At 46.8% G+C, this 13,092-nt stretch overlaps 1 protein-coding gene and 1 long non-coding RNA gene across 2 annotated transcripts in view; both read left to right on the top strand.

Annotated features, from left to right (window-relative positions):
• The window catches only part of LOC114910699 (polymeric immunoglobulin receptor-like), an 80,417-nt gene that overhangs the window by 45,792 nt on the left and 21,533 nt on the right, over window positions 1-13,092 (top strand). The gene's annotated exons all lie outside the window — the stretch shown is intronic.
• LOC114910711 (uncharacterized) lies at window positions 6,641-8,557 on the top strand. Its single transcript, XR_003797758.1, has 4 exons — window positions 6,641-7,150; window positions 7,569-7,758; window positions 8,072-8,368; window positions 8,493-8,557. It is a non-coding gene; the product is annotated as an uncharacterized LOC114910711 (long non-coding RNA).

Consider the following 13,092-nt stretch of genomic DNA (forward strand, 5'->3'; position numbering starts at 1 on the left):
AAGAATTTATTTAATACAATGATTCGCAACCCTCCGAAGAGGCATAAAGTTTGTACATGTATATTGTTGTAAATGTTTTCTTTTTGGACCGCAGTCCTGCTCTCCAGTGGGTCTGGGGTTCGAGTCCCGCTTGGGGTGCCTTGCGGCGGACTGGCGTCCCGTCCTGGGTGTGTCCTCTCCCCCTCCGGCCTTACGCCCTGTGTTGCCGGGTAGGCTCCGGTTCCCCGTGACCCCGAATGGGACAAGCGGTGTGTGTGTGTGTGTGTACTTGTTTTGTCCATGAAATAAGATGGTTACGGCTGTGTTTAACGTACAGTCAGTGTACTCTGATAAGGCGAAGGACTGAACGGAAGTTAAATGTTAAATATATTTGTTTTTTTTTTTTTTTTTTTACACCAGCTCTTACGTTGGAGGAGGCTGTCAAGTTAGTTTCAATAAATCAACTAACCATCATCAGTCGCTGGGTCTTCTACAATAATATATAATATAAAAAATACATTACAGTTATTTTTACTTTCCTTGGTTGAGGCAAACAGGTCCATCAATTCATTTCCTTAAATGATTAACGTGATTTACCATTCGTTTCACGAGATTTCTAAATAGGTGAGTGAGGATATTTAGAAAAGTAGAGCTCAGAAACAATGACAATTTAAAAAAAAAAATAGCTTAGGGAATGCGTTACTACTGTCACTAGATGAGGTTCACTTTTCATAAGCGTCAGCCAGTTATAAGGCGACAAACAAGGACCCGTTCAGAGCACAAATACATGGAAACAAATGTACGTGAAAGTTTACTTCTTCACACACCAGAAGTATAGCAAGTAGCTGTTTTTAATCAGAGAGAAAATACAGTTTACCTCCGCCCGAAAGGGAACCTCCATTATTCACAGGTGGGAACACGTCACTGGATAGAGTTTAGAAAAAAAAAACATAATATAAAACACCAGAGACCTTGGTTTTATTCGTATATTTTTTAATTAATGTTTTAATTTGAATTAATTTTTAAATTAAAATAATTTTTAATTTTTAATGTTTGAATTAAATGTTTTTAATTTTTTAAAGTTTCACGTTAATATTATAAATGTAAGATGAAACAATACACTTTCGAAAAGTTAGCGATTTAGTTTCAATGACACCCCACTCAAATAATGTTAAGGTTGCATCCGGATTACGACACTGTTGATGTTTGCTCTAACTAAGCTTGTGTAGCGGTGGTGATTTCAATCAACTGACTCTTTGTTTCCTGTAAATATATATGAATTAAATTTTTCAGATCACAAATGATTTAGTTTTTCTCGGTGGGCTGGGACTGTCGACATTTAAATGCAGGACACATTTATTTATTTAACAGACGCTTTCCTTCAATGCGACTTCCACGGATCTAGTATGTAGTGTTATCAGCCCACACACCTATTCACCGAGGTAACTTACACTGCTAGATAGACTACTTACAATGGGTGACTCATCCGTACCGCACAGAATTACTCTCTGTGTGTCAGTCACACACTATTCTGAGAATATAGTCACACACAGAGAGAGTTATGCAATAAGTAAAACTTCAAGCACCTTCGGACACCACAGACACCTCTACGCGCAGAATTCGCAAAATCTTAGCAAGCAACTCCAGCTTCCGTTTGCTCCTTCCTTGTCAGCTGAGCCTCTCTGTGGTTGAAGCGCGATTCTTCAAACTAGTATCGCGCTCAAACGGCGACCGCAGTTTTTTCTTCTCCAAACCGTTTTTCGTTTTGACTTGACGTTCTACTGCGAATAAGCGGCTTTTTTGCATTTGCAGTCCGAGTATTAACTCATCAAACAAAAGTAAGACAAGAAGTGAAGTCGTCTCGTCAATGAATGAAGCAACGAAGAAATTAGACCAAACAAGCGAAAAGATCAAAACGCAAATAGGCACATAAATAATTCAGAAAACGAAAGCACTTTTAAGTAGTCTGAAATGACTACCGGCGGTGTGGTGCGTCTTTATTATCATTTTCTTTCGTTTTCTGAAGTATTACAATTATAACAATTCCCCTTCCTGGCTTCAAAAAATATAACTGACCCATACACACACACACACACACTGACTGAAGCCGCTTGTCCCGAGCGGGGTTGCTGCAAGCCGAGGTTCTGGGTCGAGAGAAACGTTTCACGAATATTCCTTTCTTTCTGTATTCTTACTTAGTGACTTCTTCCGGCTGTACCGCCGTTTAAATAGAGTCAAGCGCCGCTCAGCGACATGTCACATTTCCCTTAGGGACATTTCACTTAGGAGCATTTGTACCGATATTTAATTGTGCTTGACGTGTTTCCCTAGTGGGGGTGTGGTGGCGCAGTGGGTTGGACCATGGTCCTGCTTTCAGGTGAGTCTGGGGTTCGAGTCCCGCTTGGGGTGCCTTGCGACGGACTGGCGTCCCGTCCTGGGTGTGTCCCCTCCCCCTCCGGCCTTACGCCCTGTGTTACCGGGTAGGCTCCGGTTCCCCGTGACCCTGTATGGGACAAGGGGTTCTGAAAATGTGTGTGTGTGTGTGTGTGTGTGTGTGTGTGTTTCCCTAGTTGGCCAAAGGGTTAAAAGCTTGCTGGATCTGCCGGAGAAGGAAAGAACGGTCCTCTCACCAAAGCCCCGCCCCAAGGGACCAATTAGGTAGTTGGGGGGCGGGGCGATCGGACAGGAGACATCATATAGTGTTCTACGAACGTGACTCCTACGCTGCTCCTGCTTGAGGCGTAGGTGAATGGCGGTTTTTTAAAACAGCGCTGCGGAAAGATAAGGCTCCGTGACTGATGATCACTATTTATGAGACGAAACAATTTCTAAACGGAGTCCTCCACGTGAAGGAAGTAGAACAGTAAGTTGCCGTTTTGCTTTTATCAGTGTTTAGTCTCGCGCTTTAAAGGGAGCTTCATTATTTTCGGCATATTCGTCCAGGCTTAACCTTAAGTTTTGGTAAATTATATCTCACCTGAGTGACAGAGTAACGGGTTCGCGACCTGCCAACTTGTATCTTTAGCCAATTTCATCTTCGTTTTGCTTTACTGGTGGGTTTTACGTTGGTGGTGGTTCTTGTACTGGTGTCTCAGAAGTTCCGTTCTGTCGTCCAACTCGAGATAAGATCATTTGCAGCTCGGTGGTCCGGGTGGATGGTTACCGTGGCGCTTAGCGCGACCTCGTCTCGAGCTGCCCGTGTTTCAGGCAACGTTGTCCTCTCACGTGACAAATAAGACTGAGGAGAACGATTTTTGTGTTTTCGCACCGCGCGCAGTTACGTCATGTGTCTGATCGCCGTGTTTCTTTACTGGTTAAACAGGATTGTCAGAAACAGAGCATCAGAAAAGACTGTCACTGCATGTCGTGACCGTGGACCGCGACTCGCTTGTTTGAGGGGTCATTCACTACTATTTATTTAAACACCTTCTCTTTTTCCACTTTAGGGTTACTTTCTGCGCACCGGTTCTCTTTTTCCACTGTCGGTAATTTACATTCATTCATTCAAGCTGATGGGGGTTTTTTTTTTTTTTTTTTTTTTTTTTTTCTCTCTCTTCAGAGTTACACTTAGAGAGTTGAACAACTTGTGATTTTTCTACCCATTTTGTGGAGCTATTTAATGTTCACTGGACCAGTTTAGGGTGAGAAGCAGGTTAGGAGGACAGGAAGGAGATGCTCAGTGTTGTCTTGTACAGGCAGTGTAACAGGTACCTTTCTCAGAGGAGGAGTTTAAGGTAAAATAGGCAAGGGAAGTACTGCAATACAGGGACTCCGGTGATTTTCGCATTGCTGGTGCAGACATCGAGGTAAGGACAGGAAGGAAGTGGAGAATGATGCTGGCTGCGACAGCACGGCGTGCTGGTGGTGGGTATAGTAGCATCTGGAGGAGCAGGTCTGCTTGCGATACATGGAAGTCCAGAGGAAGGAGAAGCAGGAGGTGTTAAAGGGAGAGGTGCATGCAGAAAAGGAAGAACAGATGTCCAGGAAGATAGGGATGCAGCAGCAGGGAGCGTGGATGAGCTGGGAACAAGCCCAGGAACATAAGGTCTCATGAGCAGAGCCCCATCGTATTAAGTTCTTGATCCAGGGACTTTAAAATATTTCTGATAAACAGATTAATGATGGACCTGAAATGTCAAGATTTGTTATTAAAATGCATGAAAATTCAACTGCGGTTTATTTGAAACTTCTGTGAGCATAACTTTATGCATAATCTTTATCCATTATGCGGTCTGTTTTGTAAATTATTAATATATGTAGGTTATGTGATAAAAGGGCAACTAAATAGCAAAATTAGAACTTATCAATGTGATCCTTTGCAGATATTTAACAGTTTTCTGAACTGTGGACATGATGAATTTGAGCTCAGTGTTCCTGATCTGGGGGGTGCGGTGGTGCAGTGGGTTGGACCACAGTCCTGCTCTCTGGTGGGTCTGGGGTTCAAGTCCCACTTGGGGTGCCTTGTGATGGACTGGCGTCCCGTCCTGGGTGTGTCCCCTCCCCCTCCGGCCTTACGCCCTGTGTTGCCGGGTAGGCTCTGGTTCCCCGTGACCCCGTATGGGACAAGCGGTTCTGAAAATGTGTGTGTGTGTGTGTGTGTGTGTGTGTGTGTTCCTGATCTTCACTGGTAAGTCTGTATTTCTGTGTGTGTATGAGAGAGAGAGAGAGAGAGAGAGAGAGAGAGAGAGAGAGAGAGCTCTCTATCTGGAGGTGCACTAACACCATTGAACTGAGGAGTAACTGAAACTTAAAAGTTGTTGTCCGATTACTATATTGGATTTTTTTTTTTTTCCCCCCCCCCCCTACTGATCTAATGAAAATAAACATGGAAAAACTCTCTCTACCAAACTCTTGGAGCTGATGTCTGATCGTTCAACTACTTCAGTACTTGGTAGAAAAGAGTACAACATGAGGATGTGTATAAGTTCTCCACAGCCTGACTAAAATGTGTTTTACTGTGGCATGAACTAACAACTGCTAACACTGCTGGAGAATGTGCTTTTGATTGACTATTACACAGTTCAAATCACGTTAAACAGAATGTGCGTCACTTAACTTTTGTATGAATTATTTTCCACTAACTATTTTCTTCGATCCCTTTTCCTTTTAGTAAGCTTTTACTGTGATCAGAAATTAATAAAGCGTAATCAGTTGTCACAGTCAGGTTCCCGGTGGTCTGGAACTTATACCAGGAGCATAGGGTACAAAGCTAGTCAAGGATACAGGTTGGACAGGATTCCAGTCCATCACAGGGTGGTTCTTCATTGTGAACACAAGTCCTTTCGGACCTGAGAATTGAGTTATTCATAATGATCAGTTGAAATAACATGTATAATGAGCAAAAACCTAGACTCTTGAGCTATGAGAGTGTTTCCCCCCCCGTGGTAAATATCTGCCATAGGATTAGCAAATACCGCACAGAGTTCTAGCATGTGACGTGAATTTTTGTCACTCTATTGTAACTGCAGTATAATAAGTACAATAATCACACATGATCTGATTGATCCTGAAGTTTAACATTAGTCCATCTCTGTCAATTCATGTTCAATTTACTGTGCTTTACTGCCATGACAGATTTTATGCACTTGTGTTGCCCACTTGTATAGAGACCACAGCATTAATTTACTGGATGCTGTATGGAGGAGTGCAGTTTGGTAACATCAGTCTCCACTATTTTTGAGGGAAATGGGAAAGTTTCAGTGGCTTTCAGTGCCAGCCTTGTAATTAACTGTGCAAAGTGGTCAGTTACGTTCCTTGGATTGTTTGTCTTTGTGTGAATGATACTGTTTCCGAGTTCTACAGTTGAGGAGCTGGAGGGCACTCTTTCTTTTCTGGTACCTTCTTTTAATGGCTGGGGAATATTTGCCATTGAATAAATTGTTATTCTAATTGATTCCATCTGCCATCTTTCTGAGTTTTGGGTTTGTCCTGTAAAGTTCAGGTCCTGCTGTGATGTGCACTGGCACAAATGGTTGTAGTGGACTAAGCGACTGAACTTCAGATGGGAGCAGAGCAGCCGAGCGGTTCTCTCTCTCTCGATCGAGGTGGCTGGTGCTCGCACCTCGGTGTTCTGAGCCCGCTGACGGAGTTGTTTATAACACGTTGTAAATAAGAAAGGCTGATGAAGAACCATGACCCAGAGTGAGACCAGGCTGTCTGTACTCATCTGCACCCCTTTTTGACCAGGGTCTCTGTACTCATCTGCACCCCTTTTTACCACAAGCATCATACGAAATTCACTAATATGCAAGCATATAACTGTAGTAAGAAATAGAAGCATAACTAAGAAATTTAAAAAAAAAAAAAAAAAAAAAAAAAAAACAATAAGTTGTCTGCTCTACAAGACAAATAACATGTCACTATGAATTAACACGTAATTCTGGAGGTGGAGGATGATTAAGAGGCAGTGCTTTACTGATGGCCCACAGGTGGTAGATATAGAAGTCACAGGATCTTCTTCTGTAGCTTGTTTGCCTTCGCTTTGGTTCTTTTACACCTTACATTTACATTCATTCATTAAGCAGATGCTTTTATCCAAAGCGATGCACATCTCAGCAAAAGTATAATTTATGCATTACCTTAAGAGAAAGACATAGCTGCAGACATGAAAGTCTCACGTAAACCTAGTTTGTTAACCTACCACTTGCTGTACCTTCACTCTTGAAAAAACAGCATTTACGGTCCTGGATTGGTGTGTGTCAGCACTTTGGGTTGGGGTTTGGCATTAGAATTGACATATTAGCAGTTTGTTACTCAGATCCTTGTAAGTTGTCAGATTCACTCTGTGCATGCATATACTTTACCTACTGTACTTTGTTAAAATAACTGTTCCTCCCACCCCCATCTCCAGGGCTTCTAGCTGAACTCTTTGCATTGCAAGTTGTGTCCCTGAAAGGCACTGCTGTCCTGCACTGCTATAGAACACAAAACACTCCAGCAGAGCAGCAAGATGTGATCTGGAGGATAACTGAAGGCCAACTTGTTGCCCAGTGGTTCCGGGGGCGGTTCACAGCAGGCCCTGGGTACGAGGGCAGAGCCCAGCTCTCTGAGAAAGGGATAGAGGATGGAAACTTCTCTTTAACCATCTCACCTGTTGAGTACAATGATGAAGGTTTATATGACTGTTTCACAGGGTTTGATCATCTTGCTGTGGTGGAACTAGGTGTTTCTGGTAAGTTTTTGTCCTTTGCATTACAAGCTCAGGTTCTGTCACTTTTTTGTAATGCCAGTATTGCATTAATTGATGTATTTAGTATCTTTTTTGTGTTTTTATTCCTAGACAGTGCTTTATTTTTTTTAACTGATCAATAACCTCATCAGAGTAACTTTTTAGGTTAGATTGCAAATCTGTGTCATGTTCTTAAGTGGAGCACTTATTGTGGTAAAATATCCACCTGTGTAAATGGGTAATAACACTGTACGCTCTGTAGCTTATACTGAATAAAGTACCTGCTAAGTACATATATAATATTATAAAGGATAATTTGTACTAAAACTGTACACAGTTCTAATTGTCAGCTTGTTGTGTTCTTTACAGCAATATTTACATGTTTTATTTATCATTACTGTCTGTTCTTTCACTTTCTCAGTGTCCACAGACAGGAATATCACTGCACAGGTTGGGGACCCTGTCACTCTCCCCTGCTATGCCAACGTCAGCAAACAGGCAAATCTCAGTCATCTTAACGTCCGCTGGGAGAAAGATGGACAGACTGTGCTGGATATCCATATATATATATAATACAGGGACACCTGAAGGGATTATTCTTTCTATTGCAGGTAAATATACAAGGGTCTGTCAAAGCCTGAGAAATGTTTCCCAGGTGCACTGTATTGTGGAGCTGATACATTATTGCAGTTTCCTTCCTCAGAGGTGCAGGTTTTCTTGAGCTCTTAACTATGTGTGATACGTTTGACTCCATAGAAGTACAAGAACCGGATCATCAGTGTTCTTAATCTAACATTTTTTGAAGACAAAAGGACATTTTTCACCCCGTACAGGTCCTGCTGCTGTTGGTTATTGGTCATTTATCGAAATATTCAATCACTTCACCAGCTGCTGACCTGATAACCTCCATCTGTGTTCCCTCAGGCCGTCAGTCAAACATCACCATCCAGTCACCTGAGTCCCTCTTCCTGCCGCTCCACATTGTAGAACCAGTCCGTGTTCTGTTCAGTTCTGGTGGCTGCACCAGTGTGTCTGTGTGTACTGTGGAGGGAGATTCTGTAGACTGTGGACCTCAGTACCAACACAGGGCGTCTGTCCACAACTCAACTCTGATGCTGGAATACACAACACCAGCTGACAGTGGTGTGTACAGAGTGATGGACAACAGGACAAATGACACCATCAACACTGTATCTGTCAGTGTTACTGTTTCTCCTACAGGTATTGTTACTGTAACTTCATTTGAATTTTGTTGCTGCTGTTTTTATCCATACATCTGTTAAAATTTTATTGAACATCCTCTTTTTTTTTTTTTTTTTTTTTTTCTCCCCTCTTTCTTTTACAGTGCTGTTCCCGCTCCTTTCTGTGTTGCTGCTGCTGGGGGCATTGGTGTTATTATGGATGACGGTACAAGAGTTCAAGAAGAAGAAGATTACGCTGAAACATAAACTGTATCTGCTCTTCCTGGTTGTGATGCTGCTGCTGAATCTGGTGCTGGTGGCTCTCTCAGTGACAGTGACATTTAAACCTGGACATAAGGAACTGTATGTGGCACTGGGTGCGGGGCTGGGGCTGTTCCTAGCCTTCAAGATGGTTATAATGTCTATGACTTGTGAAAAGTTAGTCAAGATCAGGAAGGAGAAGACTCTGGGGGGTACACTGAAGCTGGTGTTGCTGTTGCTTCTGATGCTGTTGGTGCTTTTAGTGACAACGATGATGTTGCCGCAGCAGAAGTGGCTAAATTGGATCCCATTCCCAGTGCTGGGTCTGTTTATGATCTTGCACGTGATGATAATATATAAGCCACTACAGTATTTCCAGGAAGTGATGAGGACAGTGCAGAAAATTGAGAACAGCAATTGGTACGAACAGCTGCAGGAACTACATGCGGGACTGGTAGTGCCATTGATCGTGCTGCTGTTGCTGTGGGTCGTGCAGTTGGTGCTTTCAGTTGTGTTGGTGGTTAAGGAGTTGTGGGAAGGGATTAATTTAGGGTTACTGTGGGGCCTCACTGTGGGGGATGGGATCTTGATAATGTTGTTGTTCTTGTTGTGCCTCCATGCTGGTTCCTGAGGGTTACCTCACAATGTCAATGTATTGCATATAGTGACAGGTATCTTAATACTCATCTCAATATGAGAAGCAGGGTAACTCTCATGAAAACAAAACAGACACAGAAAGCAGTGTTTCTCTCAGCCAACCATCAACTGAGCAATAGATTATCCTGAATATATACACCAGCAAACCAGAACAGTTACTGTCCGAAGGATCAACAGTCAAATACCAAAGTGTAACACTGTATGGTACTATGAAATCTTGCACCTCTTCTCCGTGAACCGCCACCTTATCGTGGTGGAGGGGTTTGAGTGCCTGAATGAGTCCAGGAGCTATGTTGTCTGGGGCTACATGCCCCTGGTAGGGTCTCCCATGGCAGACAGGTCCTGGATGACAGACGAGACAAAGCGCGGTTCAAAAACCCCTTATGACAAAAAAATCAAGGCGTCCGTTTACCCCGCCCGGTATGGGGTCACCGGGGCCCCACCCTGGAGCCAGGCCTGGGGGGGGGGGCTCGCATGCGAGCGCCTGGTGGCCAGGTCTATGCCCACGGGGCCTGGCCGGGCTCAGCCCGAAGCCACAACGTGGAGCCGCTCTTCGGTGGGCTCACCACCTGCCGGAGAAACCGTAAGGGGCCGGTGCATTGTGATTTGGGCGGTGGTCGGGGCCGAGTGCCCGGCCGACCCAAACCTCGGGCGCCAACTCTGGTTTTTGGGACTTGGAATGTCACCTCACTGGCGGGGAAGGAGCCTGAGCTGGTGCGGGAAGTTGAGAGATACCGTCTAGATATAGTCGGGCTCACTTCCACTCACAGCTTGGGTTCTGGAACCACTCTACTCGATCGAGGGTGGACTCTCCACTATTCTGGCGTTGCCCAAGGTGAGAGGCGGCGGGCTGGTGTGGGCTTATTAATAGCCCCCCAGTTCAGCCGCCATGTGTTGGAGTCTACCCCGGTGAATGAGAGGGTCATCTCCCTACGCCTTCGGGTCAGGCAACGGTCTCTCACTGTCGTTTGTGCTTATGCGCCTAGCGGCAGTGTAGAGTACCCGGCCTTTTTAGAGTCCCTGGGGGGCGTGCTGGAAAGCGCTCCCACTGGGGACTCTGTCGTTCTACTGGGGGACTTTAACGCCCACGTGGGCAGCGACGGTGATACCTGGAGGGGCGTGATTGGGAGGAACGGCCTCCCTGATCTGAACCCGAGCGGTGAGTTGTTATTGGATTTCTGTGCTAGTCGCGGTTTATCCATAACGAACACCATGTTCATGCATAAGGGTGTCCACCAGTGCACTTGGCACCAGGACACCCTAGGTCGGAGGTCGATGATCGACTTTGTAGTCGTTTCTTCTGACCTTCGGCCATATGTTTTGGACACTCGGGTGAAGAGAGGGGCTGAGCTGTCAACTGATCACCACCTGGTGGTGAGTTGGATTCGATGGCGGGGGAAAAAGCTGGACAGACCTGGCAGGCCCAAACGCATAGTGAGGGTCTGTTGGGAACGTTTGGCGGAGGCCCCTGTCAGAGAGGTCTTCAACTCCCACCTCCGACAGAGTTTCAACCAGGTCCCGAGGGAGGTGGGGGACATTGAGTCCGAATGGACTATGTTCCGCTCCTCCATTGTCGGTGCGGCGGTTCGGAGCTGCGGCCATAAGGTCTCCGGTGCCTGTCGCGGCGGCAATCCCCGAACACGGTGGTGGACACCGGAAGTAAGGGATGCCGTCAAGCTGAAGAAGGAGTTCTATCGGGCCTGGCTGGCTCATGGGACTCCTGAAGCAGCTGAGAGGTACCGACGGGCCAAACGGAGCGCGGCTCTGGCAGTCGCCGCGGCAAAAACTCGGGCTTGGGAGGAGTTCGGTGAGGCCATGGAGGAAGACTTTCGGTCGGCCTCAAAGAGATTCTGGCAAACCGTCCGGCGACTCAGAGGGGGGAAGCGGTGTTCCACGAACACTGTTTACAGTGGAAGTGGTGCGCTGCTGACCTCAGCTGAGGATGTTCTCGGGCGGTGGAAGGAGTACTTTGAGGATCTCCTCAATCCCTCCGACACGCCTTCCGTAGAGGAAGCTGAGGCTGGGGACTTGGAGGGGGACTCGTCCATTACCCTGGCTGAAGTTGCTGAGGTAGTCAAAAAACTCCTCGGTGGCAAGGCTCCGGGGGTGGATGAGATCCGCCCCGAGTTTCTCAAGTCTCTGGATGTTGTGGGGCTGTCTTGGCTGACACGCCTCTGCAGCATCGCGTGGAGTTCGGGAACGGTGCCTCTGGACTGGCAGACCGGGGTGGTGGTCCCTCTTTTTAAGAAGGGGGACCGGAGATTGTGTTCCAACTACAGGGGGATCACACTCCTTAGCCTCCCTGGGAAAGTCTATGCCAGGGTACTGGAAAGGAGAATCCGACCGATAGTCGAACCTCGGATTCAGGAGGAGCAATGCGGTTTTTGCCCTGGCCGTGGAACACTGGACCAGCTCTATACCCTCACTAGGGTGTTGGAGGGTTCGTGGGAGTTTGCCCAACCAGTCCATATGTGTTTTGTGGACCTGGAGAAGGCATTCGACCATGTCCCTTGTGGCATCCTGTGGGGGGTGCTTCGGGATTATGGGGTTCGGGGCTCGTTGCTACGGGCTGTTCGTTCCCTGTATGACCGGAGCAGGAGCTTGGTTCGCATTGCCGGCAGTAAGTCAAACCTGTTCCCGGTGCATGTTGGACTCCGCCAGGGCTGCCCTTTGTCACCGATTCTGTTCATTATTTTTATGGACAGAATTTCTAGGCGCAGTCAGGGAACGGAGGGTGTCTGTTTTGGTGGCCGCGAGATCTCGTCTCTGCTTTTTGCGGACGATGTGGTCCTGTTGGCTTCATCAAGTCAAGACTTGCAGCGTGCACTGGGGAGGTTTGCAGCCGTGTGCGAAGCGGCGGGGATGAGAATCAGCACCTCCAAATCCGAGGCCATGGTTCTCAGTCGGAAAAAGGTGGATTGCTCCCTCCGGGTTAGGGGGGAGTTGCTCCCTCAAGTGGAGGAGTTTAAGTATCTTGGGGTCTTGTTCACGAGTGAGGGAAAAATGGAGCGGCAGGTCGACAGACGGATCGGTGCGGCGTCTGCAGTAATGCGGTCATTGTACCGGTCTGTTGTGGTGAAGAGGGAGCTGAGTCGTAAGGCGAAGCTCTCAATTTACCGGTCGATCTACGTTCCTACCCTCACCTATGGTCATGAACTCTGGATCATGACCGAAAGAATGAGATCGCGGATACAAGCGGCAGAAATGAGTTTCCTCCGCAGAGTGGCTGGGCGCACCCTTAGGGATAGGGTGAGGAGCTCAGTCACCCGGGAGGAGCTCGGAGTAGAGCCGCTGCTCCTCCGCATCGAGAGGAGCCAGTTGAGGTGGCTCGGGCATCTGTTCCGGATGCCTCCTGGACGCCTCCCTGGGGAGGTGCTCCGGGCTTGTCCCACTGGGAGGAGGCCTCGGGGCAGACCCAGGACACGTTGGAGAGACTATGTCTCCCGGCTGGCCTGGGAACGCCTTGGGGTTCCCCCAGAGGAACTGGAGGAGGTGTGCGGGGAGAGGGAGGTCTGGAGTACTCTGCTCGGACTGCTGCCCCCGCGACCCGGCCCCGGATAAAAGCGGAGGAAGATGGATGGATGGATGGAAATCTTGCACCTTTTTATATTAAGTTTGATCAGACCTTTTTGTCTGTTCACAAAAATGAATCTGAGAGGAAAAACAGAATTTATTTTTTTGGTGTGGAAGATAAATAATTGTGCACATTGGTATGAAAAGAGCTGTCCTTTCAGTTTGTAGCAAGAATTGCAACTAGATGGTCCCTGTAGCTGTTGGCCAGAGTCTGCAGTCACGTTTTCACGCTGTGACTGTCTACTGGTGCAGATACCAGTGTTCTGAACAGCA

The sequence above is a fragment of the Scleropages formosus genome, chromosome 6, assembly GCF_900964775.1.
Source record: "Scleropages formosus chromosome 6, fSclFor1.1, whole genome shotgun sequence".
Classification (NCBI taxonomy): domain Eukaryota; kingdom Metazoa; phylum Chordata; class Actinopteri; order Osteoglossiformes; family Osteoglossidae; genus Scleropages; species Scleropages formosus.